The sequence below is a fragment of the Cyrtonyx montezumae genome, unplaced genomic scaffold, assembly GCF_038088225.1.
Source record: "Cyrtonyx montezumae isolate F1298 unplaced genomic scaffold, pur_monq_1.0 scaffold_17, whole genome shotgun sequence".
Lineage (NCBI taxonomy): Eukaryota > Metazoa > Chordata > Aves > Galliformes > Odontophoridae > Cyrtonyx > Cyrtonyx montezumae.
In genome coordinates this window covers 8,430,243-8,457,742 of record NW_027071903.1, presented here as the reverse complement: position 1 = coordinate 8,457,742, position 27,500 = coordinate 8,430,243, and the positions used below count along the sequence as shown (strand labels likewise).

General features: G+C 39.5%; 1 protein-coding gene across 1 annotated transcript in view; it reads left to right on the top strand.

The window, feature by feature from the left end:
- Positions 1-27,500, top strand: part of ZNF536 (zinc finger protein 536) — a 267,205-nt gene that overhangs the window by 24,404 nt on the left and 215,301 nt on the right. Inside the window, exon 3 of the mRNA XM_065733205.1 lies at positions 21,084-21,204. The gene's annotated coding sequence lies outside the window, so the exon portion shown is untranslated. The remainder of the gene's footprint in view (positions 1-21,083; positions 21,205-27,500) is intronic.

Here is a 27,500-nt window from a genome sequence, read left to right as displayed (position 1 = left end):
TTTTTTGGGGGGGTGGGTGTGGGGAGGAACCACAGTTTGCAGAACAATGAAGGAGTCTGTTTGGGATTTTGAACGGTGTACTCTAAATAAAGAAAAAAATTATGTGAGGTAATCTTGAGACCTAACTGTTGCGTAGATGGAGCTGTCTTTGAATCTAACACCTGGTCATATTGACAGCTACCTGGGACTAACAGGTTAATGTGGATCTTCCTTTCAAAACTAGTTTAAACTAGAAAGGAGTAAAAAGGCATACAGTTTGCATATGTAATAATCGTGATGTGCTTTTTACATTTACTTTTAAAAAGAAGCATCAACAAGGAACTGAGCTCTGAACTTTGAAATATAATACACCTTATTCATGTGTTGAGGTAGTTCTGCTCAAGTTAAGTGGCATATGGTGGTGGATTTTGGACATAAGCACAACTGTAAAACAAGACGTACATGCTAGATGTCTGCTCTAAGTGAGGATTCACACACACTTAGGATACACACACACTGTATGATGGAATTTAGATTCCTAAATCTTCAGATGCTTAGCAATGTAACATTCTATTAAACATCTAGGTACCTTTTTCAGGTGACTTTCAGATACACGTAGGTTCCTATGTACCCAACACTAACACCACTGCCTGCCTGTGTACAGAACCTGCAAGTTTTGTGTAATGATGGGGCCCCAGGATTCAGGAGCACAACCCAGGTGCCAGGTAGATATGCAAGACTCAGCTCCTAGATGAGTGCTTTATTTGGATGTAGGCAGGAGTGCTTTATTTCATCAGGACAGTGGCACTCTAGGAAATTCTAGGGCGATCATATATGTAACATGTTTTGTTTCTATTCAACATTTGTGAGTCCTGTATATTAGGCAATTGTGAAATATTTGGAAAACACATCACTGGAAGTAGCATTTCACATTTGTATTTTCCCATAAGTGTATTTAACTGTTAATGAAAGCCATGGGACTGAAAGCTGTTGAGGCAGAAATCTTATTCAGAAGAAGACTAGAGCTGTAGTGCTCTCTGACTCATTTGATCCTCCCATATCTCCTTTGGGATTCAACCATTTTTAAAAGGAATTACAGATAGCAGTAGAAGAATAGCTTTGTTGCTGGCTATTCAGTCCATGGTGTTTCAACATAGGACACAGATTAATGTAATTTATTGTGTTGACTTTTGTTTTCTGGACATCTGTTCAATACACCCAAACTCCTTCTGTATAAGGCTCGGAGGAGCCATCAGTTGGTAGCCGTTATAAAACACTGGGCTAGATATTCACTGGTGACTTGGAGGTAAAACTCTTTATGCATTGGATCTTTAGTGCCCTGAGCCATCCAGTTGTCTGCATCAAATAACCCCAATGTGCCTTGTGTCAAATATTACTGATGTCACTATTGACATTGTGTCAAAAAATGTCATACCTAATGTCTGTCACTGAAGAATGGTGGTGGAATCAAAATGTGACAAAAAACACTTAGGGACAGATAATGAAAGTACTGTGTGTCTTTCTCATTCCCCTCAAAGGGAACTAAGTAAATTGTGAATGTCTACTTAAATTTTCATATGCACCAGTTGTAACTGTTTATTTCTAACCACAGAGGTTGTAGATTTAAATTTCCCCCAAAATATTGGTAAATAGGTGACATTTCCCCTGAACAAGTTCAAAGCTACCCAAGTTAGCAGTTAGATGTAGATAGACTGGCGAAGTGCAGCTCTGTGTGTTCAGCCAAGGTAGCAGATAGCTGCAAACGTACAAACACAATTTGCTGAAAGATGGTATTCTGAGCCATGAAAAATATGTGATGAAAACAGATTTGGTTAGCTTTATTATACTTCCCTGGATACTATTTGGAAGTACTGTCTCTGAGTGTCTGGTTCACTGAGTCGAGGTGTGTGTCCTTTGCCTTCAGAAGCCTCGCGGTGAAGTTGTGTTGCTCTGGTATCCGGCAGGAGCCCGGCATTTGGAGGACTCATGGCTGAGAACCTGCAGTCAGCCTCAGGCAGATGGCTGCAGTAATTCCAAAGCACTCCTTTAAAGTATAATAATGATGAAAACAATGAAAGATTTTGAAGCAGCATTCTACTCTGCTCCTAAAGCAGCTGCCTGTTGTTTTCTCAAGCAGATACCTTGTGCTGCCCTGAGAGCCTCCTGACTTGTGTGAAATAGTGCCAGCTTGTTGTCCAGGCAGTTTGTGTGGTTTGTTAGAGCCCCAAGGTCAAATCTTCTCAAGCAGTAACGAAATGTTAAGAGACAGCACTTGATTTATCCATCAAAAGGCTGACATATCATGAGCTGGTTTAGTTTTGTACAGCTTTCCATGAAGGAGTCTTGTTCAGACAGTAAGCATCCCTATGTCTGGGTCAACATACAGAATCAATTACCACTGAGCAGCTGCACCTTCAGCACATGCCCTACCTGCACTGACTGCAGTGATCTGGGAGGCAGTGGTGAGAAATTATGGAAATCCCAATGCATTGTTCCTGTGAATCACGAATGTTGGGATTGTTTTGGGCTTCTGAAGTATATAACTAGTTTTTAAAGTTTTGTGAACTTAGAAGCCATGGGAATTGTCTGTTTCTGAAGCATCTTTGCCTAAAGTGCATTAACAAACAAAAAAAAGAGAGGATCCTCCAAGAATGTGAGTAAAAGCTGGTGTGAAGGAATTATAAAATTCGTCAGTAGAAATATTCAGGAAAGTAAAAAAACAAATGCAAAGCATTTTCCTAATTGCTGACACAATTGGATTCAACAAACTGATGAAGTAGATTGCTTCTTGACATCATTACATTAAATACATTTCTTTTTTTAAAATGCATTTTACCTCTGAACTGTACAGTATTTTCAAGTTCAGTGCTGCCAATATTTCTGAATTAAGTGATATGGCTAAGGTGATACTTATGATTTTGTGTATGAGTCACTTACAGTCCTACGTTCAAACTCAGAACTCATTGAAATGTATATTGGTATCTCTGAATTAGTTCCTCTGATCTTATTGGCACGTTGTGCTCAAAAGAGCAAACAGGAATCTTCCGAAGTTTTGTTGGAACATTGTGTGGTCTAGATCATGCTCCTGGAAGGATCCTTTACACATGGAGGCTCTCTCTGCTTTCACTGTCTCCTATTCCCATGTCCTAAGAGAGGTCTTCTGTTACAGCTTTCATACACGTGCCACTTTTGAGTTAATAGAAAATATTAGAAGCTTATCCTGACTTAGTCTTGACTTCCACATGGCTTGGAAGCATGAGGAGATGAAGGAAGATGCCTCTGCATATCTCAGTTCCAATCTGAGTCTTGGGATGGATCTGAAAGGAGAGCGTTTTCTTTATATTCTGCAGCATTTTCAGATATTGAAATTTCTGTTTCATACAATGATTGGCCAAGATTGTTCAAGCTTTTCTGTTTGAAAAAACAATATATACATTAAGGGATTCTAGAACTTTGACCTTTTGGCGTTCACCTATGCTGATGCAACTGTGGGTTAATCCTTGCTCCAATTAAAAGAAAAAGGTCAAGAAAAGACTGAGCTGCTGTAGGAGTGGGTGAGTGAATGTGCTGGACTGGAATAGCCGAGGCTGTGCTTAGGACCCTCACTTATGATACCAGAAGCCAAATCCCTGATCTACCTTGTTCAGAGCCAGACCTGAATGTAAGCCTCTCTCATTCAAAGGCAATAACCTTACTTCTAAGGTTTTCTTTATGAAATCCTGGTAATGCAGATTTGGTCTGTTCTTTGTAGGGTTTTTCTGCCCCTGCTTGCCCTCTAAAGCAAAGGCATGAATTCTGAATTCGTATTAATTCTACAAACATTAATCCCCATTAAAAGAGTTAATGGCTGGACTTAGTCTTTGATTCAGCCCTTAGCATGGTAGAGTAACACAGTAAAGGTTAATATCCAAACACGGCACGTTTCCTTCCATTCAGTTTAAAGTTCTCTTTTTCTTATTTAGCAGCTCAGTAATGAGAATACCTGTATAACATTAATACTTTAATAGTATTTACTAACATAAATATTTGCTTTCTAGAAGCAAAGTTGCACAAAATTCCTGAACTGCAATCTAAGCAACTGTTGGAATGTTTGAGGTAAGAAAGCTGACCTTTGGGAAGATCAACATCACGAAAACAGAGTGACCGCTGTTTGGAACTTGTGTCCATAGTGAGGGGGCTGGAATGGCAGGAGGGCAATCAGTGCACACTGTGTCACTGTGGAACCTCAATGAAAATTCTTGTCATTATAATTACATTGATAATGGAAAATATTTTGCATGAAATTCAGCATATCCTTGTGTGCTCAAAACAGACAGTTTGGCAAGGTCTTTCTGCAACAGATAAGGGAAAATAAATAGAAAGAGACCTTCATTTATACTAAATGTTAGGAATTGCAAAACCTGCATGGAAAGGAAGACTCTTGAGTCAGCTTTATTCTAAATGCTGATGAAGTTATATTAACCGCAGCTTGAAAGCAGAGCAAAAAACGTCTTTGAGAAATCATCTTTTCCACATAAATTCTACTCCTTCTCCCTCAGATTATTAAGTTGCCAGCTATTATACTCAAGTGTTTGAATTCAGCATGCATCATAAAATATTGTATCCATATATCCATATTGCTGCAGTTGTTACCCGAGTGACAGTCGTGATATATAGCTAAAGCAGCTTTGATTAGGTGTGCAGATGACTTCTAAGTGATTGACACCTGAAAGAGTGAAGTTTCAGTCTTTCCTCAACTGGAGATGTTTTTCTAACTGTGGACAAATATACAGAAGTCTCCTAAAGCAGTAAGCCTCACTCAGGTTTATTTTTGGGGCTGGTGTATTCAGATGAGTGCGTACGTGAGCTTGGGACAGTCTGGATCAATCAGGGGGTAGAACTTCTTCCGGAGTGAGCTTGTAGTTGAGAATGGAAATAGTCTTTACTTAGTTACAGTGTCACTTATCTTCAATTATTTTTATGTTAAGGATTATTATTATTATTTTATTTTTTTTGCAAAGGGTCTCACACTTTCATATTTCTTTCCTTAGCAGAGTAGTCCTACTTAGCTAATTTATTTTTCGGCTTTAAAACATCAGCATTTTATAGATCTGAATTTCACAATGTGAGGATGATTGCTATGTACAATTTGCAAAATTGTGATTAACCAGTCCCTGTTTCGAGTCAGTTCTCCCTAATTCACAAAAGGCTTCCAAGAATAGTCTGCACAAAATTCAGTGTGCAAATTGTAGGGCAGATTTTTAGAGGGCAGTTTAAAGAATGAAGTCCTAAGGGTTTTATCTATATTTATATCTCTTGTTAAACCAAACTCTTATGTAAATGTTACAATCTGTAAATAACAAGCCGAGCAGCTTTCTTAAAGGAAAAATTGCATCCACATGTTTTTTTTTTTTTTTTGAGATTTGGCTAAATTATTAACTTACACAGTAGACTAATATACAAGTATATTTGGAAGCAACTAATGCTAGTCTGTTTCTTCATCTGTGTTTTATGGATATTTAAAGGTTTAAGAATACATAGACCTTTCATTTTCCAGTAAAAACTGTCTCAAATTGAAAAACACTGCCCTTAGTGATGGCCTGAAAAAATTGAGATAGCTTTTGTATACTTTTACTTTTTATAGCCATTAATGTTGTAGTAAATCTTGTATTATTGTATACAGTCTAGATTATTCTTCATTCTTTTGCCTTTGGACAGGAAAGAAATTACTGGCTTCCATCAGTGTTATTGGCAATCCCCATATTCTGACATCTGTTCCTTTCTAAACATTTTACCAACCTTGATGAAATGTAGTTTAGTGTTAGTAGCTGACTTGAAGAAAAAATTGGATGATAAAAAAATAACATTGATTAAACACCAGAAGTAATTTACCAATGACTATCAATATTTTGATGGCCGCAGCAGTTTATTTCAGAAAAGCTTGACGTTTTATAGAAATTTTAATCATATTTAATCTTTGAATTAAGCTGAATAAATGATTTCTCATTTTTTAAACAGAAGGATGAGAGACTGATTTTGCTCAGTTTTAATCAAACTCTTTGAGCTCCATTCCTGTGAATGTTTAGGGCATATTTTATAGATACCATATAATGTACATCACTCAAATAAAAAAAAAAGTCTATTTTTTAATACACAGTGGTGACGTCACTTACTGTTTTGCCCTTTACATGGAGCTGTGCCAGTGCAATGCTAAACCTAGACTTGCCAGTGCTGGACCAGGTGCTGGGACAGGAGGGTCCTGTAGGGCATTTGAAGGACAATCAACAAAGGTGACAATTGCTTGGTAAGTCACCAAGCTTCTTTGCTAACTGTGCTTCACTAAGGTGAAGTAAAATAATAGAGATGAGTGTCGTTATTTTCTCTGATACCAGGTGTAGAGCAATTACATTTGGGTGGTGAGCTATAGTTGGACCCTTGCAAGAGCTTCTTGAGAGTTGAGGCAGAAGTAGGGGTACACATTTAATTTTCAGTGTCCAGTTTCCAAGCTAATTGCATTGTGAAGGAGTAGGGCATGAATAATGCCCTCTTGGGAAAGGAAATATGTGAAAAATAAATTGAGCTACTTACTATAAGGTATGTGTTCTGATGCTGTAAAAGAGGTAGATACAAATGTAAGGATGGGGAAAAAGTGATTGTTGGTGCAATTAAATTTTTTTTTCTTTTTTTTTTCTTTTTTTTTTTTCCAGAAGCACTTGGCAGCAGTCTCTATAGATGTTAAAATTCATATTTTTAACAATGGTCTGGTAATGTCTGGGAGCAGAGTTTGGGCAGTGTTGACCTGCAGGACTCATCTGGGTTCTCATTCAGTCTTCCTCAGAGGAGATATTTCAAAGCAGGAAGAAGGCAGATTTGTCCAGCCCTATATGTATATGAACCATTGAAGACAAAATGAAATTGCAACTCTTGATGAATTCACTCAGTCACACCAAAATTTTCAGAGGTGAAATTATACTTCTACCATCAGGACCTTATAGGACTCCAAAGATTGGTTTTGTTTCCCTTATCTCAGAGAGTAACTTGAACTTTGAGTGTTCATGGTAGTTGCTAGAGGTTTGTTTTCTCCATCTTTACGTTAAATTTTATTTAGAAGAGAAATTTTCCTAACAGCTCTCCTTTAGAAACTCAGCATTTAATGTGTGTAAAGTTTTCCTGTCATTTCCAAAAAGTCATGTTTGGTATCAGAAACTGAGTGGTTTAGGTTAAAGTAGTGTGTAAACTGACAGTTTTGGATTCTAGTACCCTGTGCTAATCATAGAAAATTCACACATTTCAGCCAGAGACCTCTCAGCATGTTTTATAAATTCATCCAAAGATGAATGAATTCTCAAGGTTCCTTGCTGAGGATATTTAGTAGAGAAAGTAAACATTATAGACAAAATGTCACTTTTTAGAAGTGCATTGTTTTTCTCAAAGCTGATTTTCTTCCTGGAAATACATTGGCTTCAACTGTGCTCGCATGTGCCCACAAGGTTTTCAGTGTGGTGGTTTGGAGGTGGAGCGAGGAAAGAGAGGAAAGACCCAAGCTGGGATCCAGGCCTCTCCTGGGGCTCAGAGTTAATTATGAAAATGGGGGACAGATCCTGACTCTGTGTTCTTCCATCAGATGTAACTCAGTTGTTTTGACACCGCTGTGTTTTACACAGACCTTTGGAATAATAATAATAAAAAAAGTCCACGCTTTAATTTTCAGCTCCTAGGGGAAAAAAAAAAGATGGAAGAAGGAAAATTGTCACTCTGTAGTCACATTTATTATCTCTTGTTCAAGTGATGGAGAAATGAGGGGGGAGATTTGAGCAACGTGCCCCGGGTGTCGCAGAGCTAACAGCAGGAGCCTCCCCAGGGCCTGGGAGCCCTGGCTGAGCAGGGCAGTGCTCTAAGGGGTAGGCGTCTGCCCTCCCCTCTCAGACCCATAGTGTGCCTCGCTGCATCCTCCTACCATCTTACAGGCTGCCTTTAACATATGGTTTCAAATCTGTTGATGTTCACCTGCTCAGATATATGTACAAACTACTAGTAGGAACTACATAAATATCTAACAGATGCACATGTTCACCCTGGGATTAATGCATGCTGGACTCGGACCCGTCAGCATCACACCCCTCTGCAGTCGCATTTTATTTTTTCACTTGCTCATGTGGCGTACACCTGTGACACGCTGGCGATGCACTTGCTTGCAGTGAGAGAGCTCCTCAGGTTCAAAGCTATCCTCATATCTTTGTTCCCTTACGGGTGAACCTTTTGAGGTTTTCTCTTAGTGTTCAAAAGGCTCGAGCATGGCATTACATCTTTAAAACCTTATTCCGACCCTCTTTTGAATATGTTGAATATAAAAGCAGAAATAAAGCAAGGAAAACTGGATAAATAGATGCAGGGAGACATCATAAGGAAAAAAAAAAAGCTCCTGAGCTTGCCAATATTACTTCACGCTTTTTATTGCAAACCTCTATACTAACAATAGAGCACCAGCTCATGCATCTGGGTGTGTGAACTGAAGGTACACCAAATGTGTGGGCTTTCCAAATGTTGCTCAATAACAGGAACACCTGTGCTAAATAACTTTGCATTGATTTTATGTTATTATTATTACTATTTTTTATAACAGTCCTCTTTTAGAACTCCATATAGGGGGAAGAAAGGACTTTTCAACTTCAGATGCAGAATTCTCTCAAGATTTGGTGGAGGTGTTAGAAAACAGGGGTTTATATGTGCTAAGCAAATATAGGATAGGGTCATAACGTGGAGAGATTTGTTCATTTTCTGGATGCAGGTCTGCTAACATAAGTAGGATCTGGCTTGTCTCCTTGCTGTTCTGCCCTGTTTTGTTTTGTGATGTTTCAGTAGCCAATAACAACAGAAAGGTTAGGAAAAATATTAGTAGTTTATATATGTGTGTCTTAAGGTGAGTCACTGATTTCAGATTATTAGTGTTTGGTGATTCATAATTGTTTAATGAAGTAACATACCAAATCAGAAGCAGAAAAATCAAGGAATTGCCATAACTTTAATTCTCAACACTGCAGAACCATGTAGTTATTACTGATACTGATATTATTTGGAGTCATACATTAGGTTTAGTGTTATGTGTGATGTTGAATTTCAAGGGGAAAAAAAATGTTGCTTTCTGCTGCCAAGAATTTATTATAACATTCCGGACTATGAATCTGAGAACTATAAAGTTGGACGTTATAGGTAAAATAGAAGCTTACTTTTTGGTCAGCTTGTCAGCAGTGTAAATGAATCCAAGGGTTGCTCACAGGGCCAGTTAACCTTTTGTTCCTTAGCAATACCCAAATGTGAGGTTCTCTTTCATTTAAGTACCTACCAATTTATGTCCATAATTTCTATTAATTCTGTGTCTCTTTCTTACATTGTTGTTACTTGAAATGGAAAATATTGGTTACAATCCAAAGGAAAAATTTATAGCCTGTCACTGTAGCCTTGTGCTATTTTAATACAATAATACAAGTGCATTCCCTCTTTGTGATAAGTGTATTTTTCCTTTTACTTTCTCATGCAGTGCTGCGACCCTTTCCAGACTTGCTTTGGCTCTGTGGTACCAGGGACTATAAAAGCATAAGGAGCCCTTAGGGATATCTATTGACCTTTGCAGCAAGGAGTGCAGGCTCCCTTGTTCTGGCCTAGTCAGACTGGGACTGTGGAAGGTGATGGGGCTTGTGCTGCTGCCCTGTTAGGTCACCTATACCTAATTGTTCTCCAACATGCCCTGTAGGAAGCATGGCATCCGGCAGCACTGGGAAGAGTACAAACTTTCCCAGGCCAAGTCGTGTTCCTGTGGATGTGCATGGTGAGAAGGAAAGGGAGCTCGGAGCAGAGAAGTGCTGTGTGGTTGGGAAGGAGACCCGCTGGACAGCATTTTCTTTCCAGCAATCAAGGGAAGATGGGAGTCCCGCAGCAGTAATGTGGACTCCTCTAATTACCACTTCCAAGTTATTAGCATCTGGAGCCCTTTTTCCCTTTCCTATCTAACAATTACGGAGTGGGATAGATTAACATGTTGTGGAGGCTGTATGGGGGGGTTAAGTTTCTCACTGTTGGCATTTGGTAGTTTGCTGAAGTTGATGCTCTCAGCTGTAGCAGTGGGTTTTTACCTGCTGTTGAATCCCACACTGTTTTCTTCATAGGTAATGATTCAATTACCACTCAAATTATTTATTTACTTCCCTGCCCCCACCGAAGAAAAAGAAACACATCTTAAAAAGCCAAAGGAAACCAGTTGGACACATGTTTTGCACATGAAGAATCACGTCCATTGTAAAATGGGATCCATATGTGCGTTTTGGATGTGAGCATCAATGCTCAGTTCAGCTTTGCCCACATGCCAGTGTGTGTGTGTGCTGCTGCCGAAAGCTCAGAATTTTCTCGCTAAATCACAGACAAAATTTGAACTCAGGGTTGTGTTAGAGTCATAAGTTCACAGTTTTCTGTTGTTTCTTTGCCCATGTATAGTGTCCTTTGTTTACAACCCAAATCCTCTCTAGATTAAACTTTAAAAAGACGCTGTGATTTAATGGACTTAGGATCAGATTCTAACCTCCAGCCTGAAGAAAGCCTGACTGCAGCACTCAATAGCAATAGAGGATTGTTTGCAGTTGTGAAGCAATGACCGCCAAACGTTATTTAGAAAAACAAACAAAAACAAAGACGCTGGGACTAATTTTTTGCATGGATTAAATATTCAGATGAACATTAAAAAAAAAAAGTAACAATGGATGGTGACATACACAAAGGGTAAAAGAGAAATTACAACCATTCCAACAGAGCAGTGTACTTCTTTAAAACTGCAAATATCTTTAGAAGAAAACTTCATATAAAGAACTACGCTGACTTGAAGTTATCTGCTGCATATGTCCTGCAGAAGGTTCTGGACAGATGGAAGATTGTCTTGCATAAATCTGTTTGCAGTTTTAAAACTTTATAAAGATAATTGTTTTTTTCAGTTCATCTTCCAAGTTTGGGGCTTGTTTATGCTTATACATTCATTTTATTCCTTCCTTTCACTTTCCTCCTAAATCAGAATAATCTTGTAACTATAGGATTAGATCCTTGCTGTCGCTCAGGTACTTCATCCTCCTCTGATAGAAGAAAGCATCTGTGACTTCACTGGACTCCTGGGGACTGGAAATGCCATCGCTAGGGCTGTCCCTGGGAAGTGGCATTGCCTTTCTCCCTCTGAGGATGCAGCTGGAACAGGGGGATGAGCTTTGACTATCACGTTAGTTCCCTGTTAAATGCAGGTAAGAAGGTGAATTAGCCAGAGAACAGTCCTGAAGCTAGCTCTGTTCTACACCGATATTTGTTGAATAATCGGAAGGCTCTTTTGTAGCACAGTGATACTGTGCTATCACATCTCAGTTATTTGCAGGGCATGAGAACTGAGGTTCAGATTTTAAATGTGGACAGAGTCTTGCTGTGTCTGCACAGAACTTAAAAATGGTTTGGTGGTATTAATGGCATATAACATAAATAAAGCAAATATGAAAGCAAGTAATGCTTCAAGCCAAGCAGAGATGCCTTTAGAGCATTTATTTTCTTGATTCTTTTGTCTTGTCACCACAGTCTTGCTCCTGAAAGGTAAAGCAAACTGCCTGCTACCAGCGCTTCATTATACAGTAACTTTAAACCCTCCTACTAGAGCTTGAGCATCAATTACTTCATAAGGAAAATAGACTGTTTTTCAGAAGCTGTGTTTTATTTTTGTTTGTAATTATTTCCACGTAAGTCTTCAACTTTGACTCTTGAGTTAGACACACGTGCGCACCAACTTGCATGAAAGAGATCTGTGACAGCAGTCACATGGCATTTCCATACCATAATTGTTCTCCAAATTGAGCCCTGCGTCCTTGGCAGTTCCAGCAGACCTACAACAGGCTGGTTTGAGTTTACCTATGGGACTCAGAACTCAGCTCAGGTTTTCATGTCATAGGCAGCTATTTTTAAAACAGGAGGGAAGCACATGTCGCTTCTTGTTGTGTTATCTTTTATTGGGGAGCACTTTCTTAAAACATGAGACCCATTAAAGGAACAGCGTCAGCTGGAAGGCTGGTTCGTATGAGTGTTTTTGTGATTTGTTCCTGCATTTTCTCCTGCATGTTCTTGTTAAGTTCTGTGGTTTAACAATTGGATTTCTCAGATACTTAAGTGGAGTGTATGTTTCACTCTTCTGACACATAAGGCATCGTTATAAATATAAGGAGGAGTTGAAGTTTTAGAGAGGAAACAGTTAAGCTGATTTTACCAAGGTGCTGTTGTTTGCAGAAAGTAAGTGTATAAAACACAACCAGCTTTGCTTCCTGCCAGGTGGCCCAAATATGTTATCCATAAAAATATTAAGATATTTAGTCAGATTTTTCATCTTTAGGTTGTGCTTTTAAAATCTCATCATTACTCTGTAAGAAGTCTAAAAATCTTACACACCTTAAATTATTTTCTGTATGGTAACAGTGGATCCCATGGAGAATTTTGAGATTCTGCATGATTTCAGGACTGAGGCTACAAAAAGCACTTGAAAATAAGGCTGAGAGGGGTCAGTCCAGGAAACGTTTTTCTTGGTAGAAAAAATTAGGAAATACCATGACTCCTCTGGAGCCAGTCTGTGGAAACCTCAAGGAGAAGGTCCTCCTTGTCCTTTGGATGAGCACCTTATTTGTGAAGGGTGTTGCTCATTGAGCTAAGTTCACACTCATTTCTCTAGAAATGTGAAAGTCTATGCTTGCATGAGTGTATGTATGAAGCCTAGGTTTCATATCTCCATGAGTGCCGTGCTGTGAGTCAACAAGATCTCTCTGTTGGCTCACAACCCCACGGTACTGCCATGCAGCCCAGCCCTACTGCACGCCGGCAGAGGACTCTGCCAGCGGAGCAGTGGCTGATAAAGACAGGCAGCAACAGCAGCAGCAGCACTGGCCTTCTCCACAGCAGGGTACCACAGATGTTTCAGATAACAGAGTGAGCTTCGCTGACAGAACATGTGTGTAATATATAAAATAATGGGAACCAAAAGGAAAAAACAGGGCCACTCCAATCCACCCCTGTAAAAATGTTTTTTATTTATAACTGAGCAGCTGAATACAAATGTTGTTTGGTTACATAGAAGTGGAAAAAAGGGGAAAAAAAAAGAAAGAAAAGAAATAGTAGGATGATGTGGATGAGAAACTGTGCATGGTTTCTAGTAAAATACTGTGCATTGAAATCTTTTTCTTGTCCCTTGGGTGGGTCCGATCTTCAGCTGGGGTAAATCAATGCAGTTTTAGTTCCTAGCAATTACATGCTTTTTTTTTTTTCTTAACCTCTTCTGAAGATCCGACTACGCTGTGGTTGTGGGGGAATCTTGTGGCCAAAGTTTCCTGCGTAACCCTATGGAAAGCTGAGAAGCTTTCTGCCAGAACCAGCTCTGCAGAGCAGTTGCCACCCTGAGTTTGGCAGGGTGGACCTGGAGAAATGGTGATGTGCAGTGCCAGAAAAAAAACAAGCAGTTCTTATGTAAGATAATTAGCTGGGAAATGGAACCATTACAGCAGAAATCCCTGTTTTTGTGACAGAGGCTTATCCTCCACTGTTCAAGTGTCCCTAAGAAGTAATTCTGACCTCATGAGTGAGGAATCCCTGATTGAAGGAGATTTTTGGGGGCTTTCCTGCATCATTCCCAACAGTGTGAGCAAGGAGCAGGAACGGGTCACCCTAGAAATTGCCAGGTCACACAGAAGGGTCCACTGGCATCTGTACAAGGTGCTCCTATACTGGGCTCCCACACATACGAGTGTGGCCAGCTGAAAAAGGGTTGGAAAACAAATAGGAGCAGGAGGCACGGGCTGCCTGCTTGTCCCCAGTGTCCCTGAACATGGTGAGCCAGTGCAGGAGCATGCAGCTTGTTGGGCTGCCTTTGGAGAGAAATAGGCAACGGGATTCAGCACAGTGGAACAGGAAACTCCTATCAGAGGCTAATAAGCATCTCTCCATTTTAAAAGGAAACATTTATGCGAGTCCAGATACAAAGGGAAAGTAAGGCAGCCCCCAGAGGAATCACTAAGGTAATAAATGTACTTACTAGGGCAGTGTGTGCTGGAGCAAGGCAGAAATGGGCTCAGACCAGAAGAAAATTAGGACCTCAAGTGCAAGCTGAGGCAGGCTGGTCAGATGGAATCCAACCCTTTCCTCTGAGACAGGTGTGTATGCTGGTGCCTGCCTGCCTTGATTACCTGGGATTGGTACAGCCCATGAAAAGAACAGCAGTGTATTATTTCTGCCACCTGCTCTGCTTGAAGGAGTAAGACACGAACACAGAATGTGGTAACTAGCTGAAGAAGGATTGGGTTTCTGGGCATACACATTCTCATGTACAGATCGTGCTGCTTCAACTGCATTGCAATGGGTCAGGGTCTAGTTTGGCTGTCAGGTTACCATGCCACACAGCTCGGCACATTCAGGCAGCTCACAGCCTTTGGGATGGCTGTGGGGAGACAGCTGGGCCACCACTGTGCTGCATGTATTCCTGTATCATTTATTGTACTCAGAATATAGTCATGGAAGTGACCAGTGAGGTAAGGGCACATTTAATTATGGTGGATTCAACATGAAGTTGGAGACAAGTGATTTGTAGTGGCTGTGTCTAAAGCTGAGATGCAAAGGAAGTGAAGTTGTGGTAATATATACGTAGTGGTCACTTCAGCAAAGCTTGTACTTCCACTGGTCCAGTAAAGCAGAGAATGTAAAAGCAGGAGTCACCTATTGCATTCTTTAATGGAAGGCGGTAACGCTGAAATCTGGATTTATTTTGTCTTATAATTGAGATCCACAACGAACAGGCCAAGGTCAGAACTCTAGACATAGAAAATGTTCATCAAGCTGCCCAATAAGATACCTTTATTCAGCCAAATTGGAAAACTTGTGCGTTACTCAAAAGATCAGAATAGAGTCCTTACTGAGCAAGGTTAGGAGGGATAGAAACAATCGGCTTATATAGAGTATTTTTACTTCATAGGAATGTGGTTCTGATTACTGAAAATGTATCCCTTGCATGAAGTACAAGTATAATCCTATGCCTACTTTGCCCTTTGAGTAAAAGTATGCTTAATAGCAATTTCAGGAAAAAAAAAATCTATTTAAAGCCTGTTGAGCAGAATATCCACTTTCAGAGAGAAACTATAAGTGAATAATGTTAATGGAGTTCTGTTTTGTAAAATGCATAGGACAACTAATAGAATCAAGCTACTATAACAGTGGATGATTGAATTACATTTAAGAGAGTACCTAATTTATGACCTTTAAAAATAGTTCTAGACCTGTCTGCTTGATAGGTTTTGTAAATCCTACACCTCCTTCCTACAAAAGTTTTAGGAGTCTCATCTCTCACTTTATATTATGGTCAGAGGACCATTTGTGCTATTGTATGTCAGCAGTTCCATTAAAATATTTAAGTAGGCTAATTACTAAAAGAAAAAAATTGCCCTCTGGAGAAAATTATTGTACCTGTTTATTAGTGTGAGAGAAGTTCTTAATCTGGGAGTAAATTTTGAACAAAAGCAATGAACAGTGATCAGACCTCGAGCCTCCTGAGAAAAAGGAATTAAGCCTTATAAATACCAATTATTGAGTGTTCTTCCCTAAATTTGAAGTGTTTATTGTGTTTTGTTTTTTTTTAACTGATGCATAACTTTCATCAGTCACTGGCATATTATGTACAGGAAAATGAAGTTTTGCACACCATTTCCATCCCATTTATTTTTACTTTGTTTGTTTTATTGTTGTGAAACTCCTGATGCAGTATTATCTTGTGCAAAGGATACTCCCAGATTTGTTGCATTCTTTATTAAATTTATTTGATTTTTAAAAATCACTTTTAAAGTTATTTAACCGATCACTCGTGAGGTTATTTTGTGTTGCATTCTTTGGGAAAGTAAAGAAAATCTGAAAGCCCTTCCTGCAGCACTGGGATTTATGTAGAGATTCTGTGTACGAATACCCTTTTAAAACTCTGTTAAGTTTTACATGGTTCCTTAAAACATCCTACAATTTTGTTAGCTTTTGTGCTGGAGAGTTATGCCTGCTGTGGTGTCATTCACCGCTCATCTTAAAAGAAGGCAGAGAACAAAGGTGGAATAAGCTGCTAATCTTTTGGATCAGCCAGACTTTATTATTCAGTGGTATTTGGGAACTCAAGGCACCAGTCCTTAAGGGTGAGAGGTGCAGGAGAGGGGCCCTGGCGCTGCCAGCAGCGATCACTGCCTTGCAGCATCCTGGTTGCCACAGTGTTGGTGCGTCATGCTGTCTTAAATGTGGCTTTTGCCTGCTGGGTGCAGTGGAGCTCTCCGCGGAGCACTGCATTTCCAGAGAGCTACAAATGGAATTGGCCAGTTTAAGAATGCTCGTTTATGTATTTACTTATTTTAAGAGTTAGCAGTAATTTAGAAAGAAAGACCCTTACACTTTATAGTTTTTTTCTTGCCACTGAAAACACAGTGCCATAGTTCTGCCTGGGCTCCCTTTGAGGTAACCTCAAAATTGACTGCTGTAGATTCTGGGGCAAAAAAGGCTGTACTGCACGTACAATTGATGAGCAGACTAGAAAAAGGCAGTGAGCCTTTTGTGGTCAATAATATTTACAGTTCTGGGCTTTATAATGTAAAGTAAAAACTGTATTATTTTACTGAGAAGCTTCATTGTAGGTCAGCCCTTGTCTTAAGCAGCCTCTTGAAAATACCCCTTCAGGATCCCAGTACAGTTTGCCCTGATCGTTAGTTAAGGCCCATTTCTGCCAGTCTGTGGTGTTTCACAGCTCCATATGGTGGTTGCTTAAGGCTGATTTAAGAGTAAACAAGAAGTAAAGGATTTCAGTCCTACCAAGGTATGGCACTGAGTCTGCAGAAGTGAAGAAATACAAAGCAGGAATATTTCCTTTATTTCGCACTTAATATGTTAGGAATCAAACAAGAAGTCTTACTTTTTGTCTTGTCCCTCTTGCTACTTATTTATAATACTTCTTCCAAGGCAACTTTGTTGGTGTTTTACTGATGCTCTTCTGGAAATGAAAATTTGCCACCTCCTGTATGCTCATTACAAGGAGGGCTTCTGGCTTTGCCTCGGACTGCCTGAAGTCTGCGTACTTTTACAGCGAGCATCTCTGGAGTGGTGTGGAACATTTTTGAGCTTATAAGAGAGAATGTCAGGCTAAAGCACCACGAATAATTTATAGTTCTTAGTTCCTGTGAAAGTTACCAGTGCTTCCAGTTTCTTCCTCCCACCCTTATTTGCAGTTATCAATTATAGAATCTTGACTTAATATTGTTAATTGCATAGTAAACAGAACAATATTGTTTGCCCCAAGACAGATTACCATTTCTCATTACGGAATTCTCATAGACCACAAATCATCGATACCATCTCCACCAGTTATAATAAAGTTTATCTTCAATCTGATAAAAAGCATGTACTGAATAATAACTGTTGCTCTTATTTAAGCGGCTTGAAAACATGCTTTTTTAAAAGCTGAGTAGCATTGGAGTAACAAAATTCTGAATTTGGCCTAGCAAAGTGAGGTGAGCAGTGTGGATGTAAATGATCAGATTTCCAAATGCTGCTCTCTGGTGCAGTGTGTGGGGTTGCACTTCATAATGGATGAACCTCTTGCTATTGGCAGCCAACTCAAACCACCAGTCCCACTTCTCTTGCGTTTATGTGTTGGTACTTGAACCTGTTATTTGGAGAGTTAAGCATTTTTGTCTTCAACTTATTCGTGAAGAATTAAAGTGCACTCAGATGCTGGCAGAAGGTTTATCTCATCAGTTCAAATTGCAGATACCCTCAATGGTCTGAAGGTTTCTGTCTCAGTCCCCAAGATGAGTAGTTAGACCTCCAGAATGGCACAGAAACTAAGTACTGGCTAAAACCAGTCTGAATTCCTGTCTCTTTTTTCATCTCTCTCAAATCCTTTCTACCCCCCGGTAGTTCACCCCTACTTACATACACCCACAGGTGAAGAAACTATTTAACACAAAACACCAGTATCCATAAAGGCAATAATACAGCTGAAGTATAGGTATTGTAATGCTTTTCAACTACGCACAGTAGTGTATAAAGTGAAGATCTTTCAGTAGAGAAATTCAATTTTTCCCCATTGAGTTTTGGTACTCTTTAGATGTTCAACCTTTTAGGCCTGTAAGTTTTTGAATTATACGTACTAAGGCAGGAACAAGTGCAGCACTACATAGATAACATCATTCCAAATGTTTGTTTCAGCTGAATTTTGCATTTTCCTACCAATTTGATTAAGACTGGGCTCGGCCATGAAGTTCAGCTCTAAATACAAAGTTTATCAAAGCCTAGCTCTGCTCCTGACTCAGGGTAGCACTGCTTTGGTAAGAAGTGCTAAAATTCGGAGCCTGTTTTTAAGTTCAGGGACTTTATAGGACAACTGAAAATATTGTGAAGTCCAGCAGGGTTTGGATCCATGGGCATCATATTGCGATTGAATCAGGTTCTAGTTTAATTCTGTGGGGAAAGAAGGATTCGGTAGGATTCTGTCAGAGTTGAACCCCGAACTCATTAAAATATTACAATAAAGTAATTAATGCACATGGCCACTAGACACTCTTAAAATGTAAATTCACAGCTGTAAGAAATTAAATTTGTTTAAAAATAACAGAAGGCTCAAGTACAAATTATGGAGTAAAAGCCTATAAAATTTCAAACTTGGTTTTAAGGCACAGATTTTCTTTATTTTTTTTTTACTAGATCATTTACTTTAGCACTAGCATTCAGTAATGGAATTCTTTGTCTTTCTGTTCCTCTGTAGTTGTAGCCAGTAGAACTGACTAGCTGGAAATTTTCTTATCAGAAGGTCAAAGGTAAAGTACAAGGCAAATTTTCCAGAACGAGCATCTCTCTTGTCTTCAAGAATTTCCAGGCTTGCACCTACAGTGAGAACATTATGAAATTCATTGAATGTTGGTGTGAGTAGCTGCACAGCTGGGAAAAGATATCATTCTCTGTTGACACCAGGTATCAAAAGGGCTGCGACCACCGGTTTGTCACTATATGAACATTTTGGTTGACGTGTGAAGAACTTGACCAATTTCAGTTCAGTCAGTGCCACTCCACGACAGAGAGGGTAAGAAAATTAAAGCTCTATGGAGATCAGGGCTGGATGTTGCAAGGAATGCCACGCTTGTCTTCTAAATGTAGAGGCCTAATCCTAGATTCTCTGACACTTTCTCACCCGTTAGTGTTTACAAACACGGTCCTGGCTATAGTGCAGGAAGAGACTTTGGCTAACAAGCATCCCATAGTGTACATCAATCTGCTTACATTTGAAGAAGTGTTGAAATACAGGGCTCCACACCGGCTTCTTGGCAAAGCAACTTCAGCAGAGTCCTTGTTTGGTTGAAGGAAGGAATTTTGATAAGTATATGTCCCAGATGAATCCTGTTGGAGATCTACTGCAAAATGTATGCTACATGCATGACTATTAAAAAGTTCAGATTACGACCCCTCTAATGTTACTTTAATGCTATTTTTTAAATGCAATTATAAATCAAATTATATTTGAGATCTGAAGCTGACAGTAGTGAGCTGGAACACTCTAAGAGCTGCTTTAAAAATAACCCCTCTCAAACTTTATTAGTGATTTCAGAAAGAGACGTGCAAGTGAGCTAGCCAGCTTTAGCCACGCTGTTTCTGTCCGAGATAAGAAAACCAGCAAAGTTTCTATTGTACTCTGGTTTCCTGAGGCATAACATGGAATTTTTTCATCTTTACCTGGGAACTGTGTTTCCACAGTCTGGAAACATCAGTTTCTTTGAGCTTAAGCACAAGACATTAGGGTCGTGCTTCCTCCTCTTTATTTTTAATATTTAATTTATATTATCATTACTCACTTATCTAGAGATTTCTAAACACTGATCAGACACCAAAAAACCAAGTAGAAAAACCAGCTCGTGCTATGGTAAGTGCAAGATTTGTAGGAAACTTAAGCAACCATAGGAAAGAAATGTGCTTAGTGACTGTGGCTGTTGTTTTTGTCGATGGAATCAGCTCACCTGAGAGAAGGTATGTGTGTACCTGAGAAAGCAGGTTGGAAAAGAGACCAGAAGGACACAGCTGGGAAGATATAAGCGTTAAGCATGGTTGAACTTTTCTTTTAAAATAATGTCTCTGTAGATTTTGGTAACCTAATTTGTACATTTCTTGAGTGGATGTAAATATTCGCGTTACATACTCCTGTCACTTGCCTAAAAATTAACTAATACACAAAGATAGTGCTTTAGATACTATATGAGTCAATTTTCCATTTATAAAGAGGTAGCTTAAGGAAGAAAAAAAAATCACTGTATAGGTAGGTCTGCGCAAACAATTCATACCAACTCCTTCAGTTATATGCTGAAGTTTTTCTTTTCTTGTGAATGTGCAAAGCATTTATTCAGTGGATACTTACAGAACTCTTCAGTGAATGGTGGTACATTTTCAGATTCTTTATTCTCAGAGTTGTTTTTTTTTGTTTGTTTGTTTAGATTATTTGTAAATTTATAGTCATAACTGCTTACCTAAATCACGTTGTTTCCTCTCTTCCCTGATTGCCTGAGTTACATATTTACTTGATTCAATACACAATGTAAATTGTAAGCATTACAGCTGAACATACATCTCAGAATTTTTGTCTGGTTGCTCAGTTACATAAATCAGACAGAAAGAGGGAGGGGATGCACCACGCCATCTACTTAAGCAGCTAAAACTTTTTTAAAAAAAATAAGGTTATACGTACAGAAGTATACCCTTGGATCACTGCGTGTAGGTTATATAAATTTAGCGGTCTTAATTCTATTCCCTGATTAATGGTTGATGCTGCTACATCTACGGAATGAATGGCAAATTCCAACTTCAATTTGAAATTTGAAATCAATGAATATTTAAGCATTCTAGCTGTTGACTGTGAAGACATGCTAATATTGGTACAGCACATATGCTCCAAATTTTGCAGGCAGACAAAACCAGAAAATAGTTATGCATTCCTAACACTGTTAACTCCAAATTTTACTTTGAATTGCAGTGTTTATTAGTATTTACTCAGCTCTCCCTTACACCTTATTTTGCAGATGGGGAAACTGAGGCAAGGACGTTAAAGGGCCTCTTCCAGCCACGGAGTGTGTTGATGTCTGTTCCTGCTCCCTAGACATGTGCACAGACTACTAGACGTCACTGCTCTGGCAGCAGCAGGTAAGATGTTGTACATACAATGTGATTAATTCTTTAATTGACTTCAATATTTCCCAGAAAGGTGAGAGACCCTCAAATATACGAATGTAAGATCTCTGTTTCAATTGCATCCCTGAAAATCATGTGGAACAGATTATTCCCCGTTGCAGAGGTAGAAAAAGCATAGATTCAATGGTGTGTGCCAACTAATAGCTAGAATGTATCTGTGAATTAAACAAACACCCTTTCCCTGACAGTAGTTAAACAGCTGGTGTTGTGGGATGAGGGCCTTTTTTTTCCACCTTCAAATAACGCTCCTTATGGGAAGAATGCCAAACATCTATGACTTAAGATGCTGTGTTGTTGCTGAGAAGACTGTGGTGGCAGAGGATAGCGTGAATGTGAGAGTATGTTTAGAATTTGCTCAGAATTGTGTGGGCTGTTCTTTGTAGTGCAGTTGCTGCAACTCTTGCAGATGCGGTCGTTCTGAAAGCTTTACAGTGTAGCAGCATTGTAGTGTGTAAGGTTGGATCTCCAATTTGTTAGAGAGTGTTTTGGCATTTAAGACATTTAAAGCCTTCAGGAGTTGCAGTTGCCCCAGGTGGTGTGATGCAGATGCACAGATTTTGCTCCACAACATTGGAAGCAAAAATTTCTTCATAGTGGTGAAAATTTTACATGAGTAAGGATTCTATTCAGCCTGAGTAGAGAAGCCTGGAAAGGAGGCCATGCACACAAGAGGAAAGGGTACTGGTGCAATTCTGTGGTACGGTTGCTGCATCGGTTTCTGGGGTATGGATCCTGTCATCCTTTCTCATGATGTGGGCTGCCTTTCTTGTACGGATAATACAGTTTAGCCATGAATTAGTCTGGATTCATTTAGGAAGTGTTATCAAAGCTGTGTGCCAGATCTTTACTTGGTGCAGGAGTAACGCCAAGGGATAGAGTCCAAATCCCTCCGTGCATTGACAGGCTGCTTACTTTTCTTCCCCACACATGGAGCTGAAGATGGAGAATTTGTAGTCCAGTTAAGAACAAACAGATTTTTGCCTTTGAGGAGTTTTCTGCCTCTCCACCTCAACAGGAGTAAAATTCTGTAGTAGATGGTAGTTTTGTGTATGTGGGAAGGAGGTAGAACTTGAACAGTTTGTCTGGCCACAGGTGCATCAGTGGAAGTGCATTCTCATCAGAGCCTTTCCTGGAAGAAATCCTGGAATGGTGACTGAGGTCATTCAGTGAGGAGACAAATTTGTTTCCCAAGGCTGTAATCCCTGAGCAGAAAGTGACAAGATCACAGAAATAAGGCAGAACTTGAAAAGAAATTCTGATGATAGCTCTCCAATAGGAATGTGAGTAGATAAAGGGAGGAATTATGACATCCAATATTCATGCTGTTTCTGGAAAGTTCCCGGATCAATCAACTTAATATATTAAGTTGCAGCCTAGTTACAATACATTTCTCATTTATTCTTTCTGCCTATGTGTTTGCAGCCCCCAAACTGCTAGCACTCTGTAGTCATGCAGTTTGACTGTATTCACGTGACAAGACTGATTGAAGCAAGTGAGGTTTATTTCAGAAACTGTATTTCAGTACAGTGAATAAATGTACTCAAATGCCCGTAGCTAAGTGTACTGTGCTTCGCCGTATATCAGGTTCTTCAGTTCTTCCTGTATGATGTAAACAGACATTATGTAAGCATATCTGTTTTTTCACTTCTAGAAGAATGCAAAGACTGGCTTGGTCATGAGTAGTTTGGTAGGTTCATTCTGATTTGTTTAAATATTTAAATACGTAATTCTGTATTTGAGACAGAATTTTTTTTGTGCCTTCTGTGGCTTTCCCTTCCCTCCGCATTCAGAGTAAAGAATGTCTGGAAATTCAGAATTATCGTTCTCTCATATATGTGGGTAAGGATGCATGCAAAGTCAGTCAGTGTATGCTCCCTCCTTTGGTATGCAATCTACAGTCTATATTTAACTCTGTACATACACAGTGCAAAGAATCCCAGCATAGCAGATGTTTGGTGGTGACAACATAGGTATACAGTCACAAAAGAACTTAAGATAATTTCTTAAATGACATCTCCTCCAAAATGCAAGTCTTCCTGTGAAGGGCACCCATTGCAACAGGCAGCAAGAGCATTTTTATGTTCTCTGCTTTTTTGCTGCCATGCACTTAATTCTGTTCAAACCATATCGAAGAGACTTGAGAAAAAAAAAATAAAAATCAACCATTAAAGACTTGCTCTTTGTTTTTTCAATCTGTGACCCCAGCAATCTCTTTAGCAAGCCATGGTTCAGTAAACTGGCACACAGCAGTAGTTCTACAGTGGAAAAATCATAAAACAGATGGAAGCTTTACATTTTTGTTTAGTTTTTAAGAGCAGTTTTTATAACATCGCTTAAAATCATTCTGATGCATCATACTGTTTACACTTAAAGCTTTGTAGCTAAGATGTTTACACTATAGAGAATGTTTTAAGATATTTTATAGTTATGATATTTAGATAATTGGCAAGAAAAAAGATAGTTTGTTGAGATTACAGTGATGTTGGTAACCGTGAAGTAACTTATGAGTCTCAATAAATATGTCCGGTTCGGTGGAAAGTACAAACTGAGTTAAAACAACACAAGAGGGAATATCTTTTTAGTGAAATCATTTCCTTTTCTTAATCAAAAGATGACAGCCACAGCCTTAGAACTCCCATCTGTAACGCACCACTCCACGTATCTGTGCGCATAACTTTTCTTTTTATGATTGATAATGTTATATCAAATCTATTCATTAATATTCTGCAGAAGTTCGGTCGAATTATACACAAAAGTTAACAATGTCCACTTTCCACGGAGACGTGGAAGCGATCTGAAGTGAATCCCGCTCTTTTTCTCTTAGCTCTCCATTTTAAAGATAAATGCATGTAGATGTTTTCATGCTGAATGTCTTCAGAGCTTAGTTTTGGAATGTTTAAAAAAAAAAAAAAAAGCAACAAAAAACAAGTCCCCCCAAATGCATTAATCAAAAACAATAACTCTTTTTAACTTTTGTAACTGCTCAGAAGTGAAGTATGAAATAGTCTGTGTGTGGGCCACAAATGTTGGGAATGCAAACATTTCACAATAAACATGTTTAAATGAAAGTACTTGGCTAGATATACTGGAAGATAGTACATGTTGGGTTAATTAATGCATACTCCATAAAAATAAACCTCACTTTAAAGATCTGACCAATAAAAATCATTAGTATATTTGGATCAGATGTGCTGATGGTTGATTTTTGTGTATATGTTAAAGTTTTGTAAAGCGAATTGTCCTTGAAAAACCTAGAAACAGATTTCAATTTAAAGTCAAAACGACCTATTATGACTACTTTGTGTTCTCCTATAGTGATATGATGAAGTATTTCACTTTTATCTTCTATACTTGCAATTGATTTACTATTGATAGCTTTAAATTTATCATTTTAAATGCACAAATCGCAGCTACCTAGCAAGGAACCATTCAGTTTCACAGAAACTGTTTGCCTGTAGAATGCAGTATCTGATTGTAGGCATAATCAAATTACTGTACCACATTATTTTTCTTCAAAAAACTTCCTGATCTTAAATTGAATCATTTGAGTACATGAATAAAATTTTACTTTTAAAAAAAATAATCATCTGAGGCAAGTCATACATATACATACAAATATGTGAACTGGCTTTGCATTGTATTGTGCTGCTGATCCAGTTAGAAATAGTGAGGCAAATTTTGGCAGTCTTTCATGCTGAAGAGTGTCTTTCTCCAAGCCTCTGTCATGAAAGGCTAGGTGGTGATCAGTGTTTGACAGACGTCAGAAGGCAACCCAGCTAATGCACAGAATTTGTAGCTGCTCTGTAGGAATGCCCTGTTCTGCACCCTTTGGCCTAGGAGTCTGTATTTGAGTAGAGGAGAATCAAGTAGAATTTACTTAGAGACTGTTTTCTAAAAATGAGGTGGACATACTTTACTTTAGTCCCTTATCCAAAAATTCACACCTCTCAAAAGCAAACATAGTATGAACTGGACTTTTAATTTTAATTTGCAGTCAAAATACTAGTGGAAACCTTCCTCCATTGTTCTCTGCAGTTTGGTTAATTGGAACAGCAGCAGTAGTTATAAGAGCATCTGTGCATAAGAATCTTTGCATCTTTGCGGTCATATTGACTTTGTTAAAAACCTGTTGTTGAAACTTTATCAGATCTACTCTGTTGAACTTACAAAGTCACTACTCATGCAGACGAGAAGAAACAACCTTTGTTCTAAAGTCTTCATCCAACATTAATCTGCACTATATAAAGTTTCAGGCATTCTGTATTTTAACTCATCCATTAGTTTTGTGTGAGCACTATAGAGGATTTAGAGGTGGGGTGATAATCCTGTGTTCAAGTAGGATTCTGTGGAAACTGGGTAATGCATTAGATGGCTGCAGGAGTACAGAAGTATGGTAGTTAAGTCTGATGTTGCTACTGAAGGGGGGGGTGAAAATGGCTGCCTGAGAAGTAGTAGATAAGTATGGAAGAGGTCTGCGAACGTGCTAGCTAGACAGGAAAGCTTGGATGGGGCACAGCTGAAGAGGGAAGAATTGGAAAGAGACAGGCAGTTGAGAAAGTCCTGGTATTGGCAGGAAACGCAGTCTGCACAGCTGTATCTGTGGCTAACTTAAAACTGACATGACTTTCTTCAGATGGTGATATATATCAAGCTCCTCTTTAAAGAGTGAATAAATGTTTTAACAAAATGAAAAACAAAAAGGCTTAAAGCTGTTTTAAAAAACTTAAAAAACCAACCAAACAAAACAAACTTATTTTAAACGCAGTGACTATACATGCTCAGAAATTTAGTTGTAGGTCTTTAATTCCATGCTGCTCATGGAAGTAAATAGTAGGCAGGAGGCTGAAGCTTGTATTTAAAATACCTTGAAATAACCTCTAGCTAGAATACACTCTTCTAATTCTTGGCAAATTAGAAAGGCCTAGAGGAAGAGAGAGGCATCTCACAAATAGCTCACTGGCTTGCCTTGGTTTAAGTAGTGTATTTTGCAGGCATGACTGTGGTGGAGTTTTGCTGCAGTAGGCCTGGCTTTCCAAGGCAAGTTTAAACATGTTGGGAACTCCTGACCAACGTGGCATCCTGGAAGCTGGTCTTAGTCATTTATCATACTGAGATCAACTGTGCTCTGCAGCACTGCTGCAGATGCCTTTAGCCAGCTCTTTGCTTAAAGTGGTTGGGATACTCGGTGGAAAGTTCAGAGCCACAAGAGATCCTGAAGTCTTGGCTGGCACAGATTAGTCCTTGGATTTAGGAGCAGCAAAGTGATTTAAGCATTAAATCCCTGCCTTTCCTGTCTAGCCTTGTTCCAAAGTTAGCTGATTATAGGTCCAAACCTAGAGATTTCTAGCTAACAAAGACGATACACAAAGAAGCTGTTTGTATAGCTTGGTTGTTTTTGTTTTCTTTCTCCTTTTTTATCGATGAAATGAACAATAAGTTTCCTTTATAAAGAAGAATTTACATGCAATAATTGCAGCTCCTGCTAATAATATTGCTATTATAAGCTCGAAAGTACAAAGTTTTTCCAGTGCTGGAGGGTGAGGTCAGTGGCAACAACACAATCAACTAGTTGGTTGAGTCTTTAGGCTCCAATAAATACTTAAGTTTCAAGCCAGGAGTGCTACTTCCTACTGTTTTTGTGTAATCGATGCCACTTTTTGAACTACTTTGTTACCAGATCTGTGCAACAACGTTGGGCACTCCACACATGTATTCCTCCTGCCCATGTACAGGTGAGGTTTTCTCCTGTACGTGGCAATGGATTAGGTTTGTTAAAATACGCTAAGTGCTCTGTGTGACATTTTTGAGGTGCCGGCTCACAGGACTTGTGGAGGCCAGGCTCAGGCCTGTCCTTCAGGGCGCAGTAAGGTCTTGGTCTGAGCAAGTTGGTAGGGAGAAGATAGGAGAACAAAGCCGCTGTTAATAGTGTGGAAAGTGTCAGAGGAGGGTCGGGTTGGCTGTTGGACAAAGGCTCCTCGCCAGAGGGCGGTGGGCACGGAGCACTCTCCCTAGGGCAGCAGTCACGACCCCCGAGCTGCCGCAGATCAGGAGCGCTTGGACGAGGCGCTCAGAAACGCGCTCCCATCCCGGGCTGCTGTACGTGTGTGTGCAGGGCTGATGCGAGCACGCCCGCCCGCTGGGTGCCCAGCAGCAGGTGCCCGCCGCGCCGCGCCGCCGCCTTTCCCAGCCCAGCGCCGCCCCGCGCCCGCCGTCCCCTGCCCCGAGGCCGCCCCGGGGCGGCCGGTTGC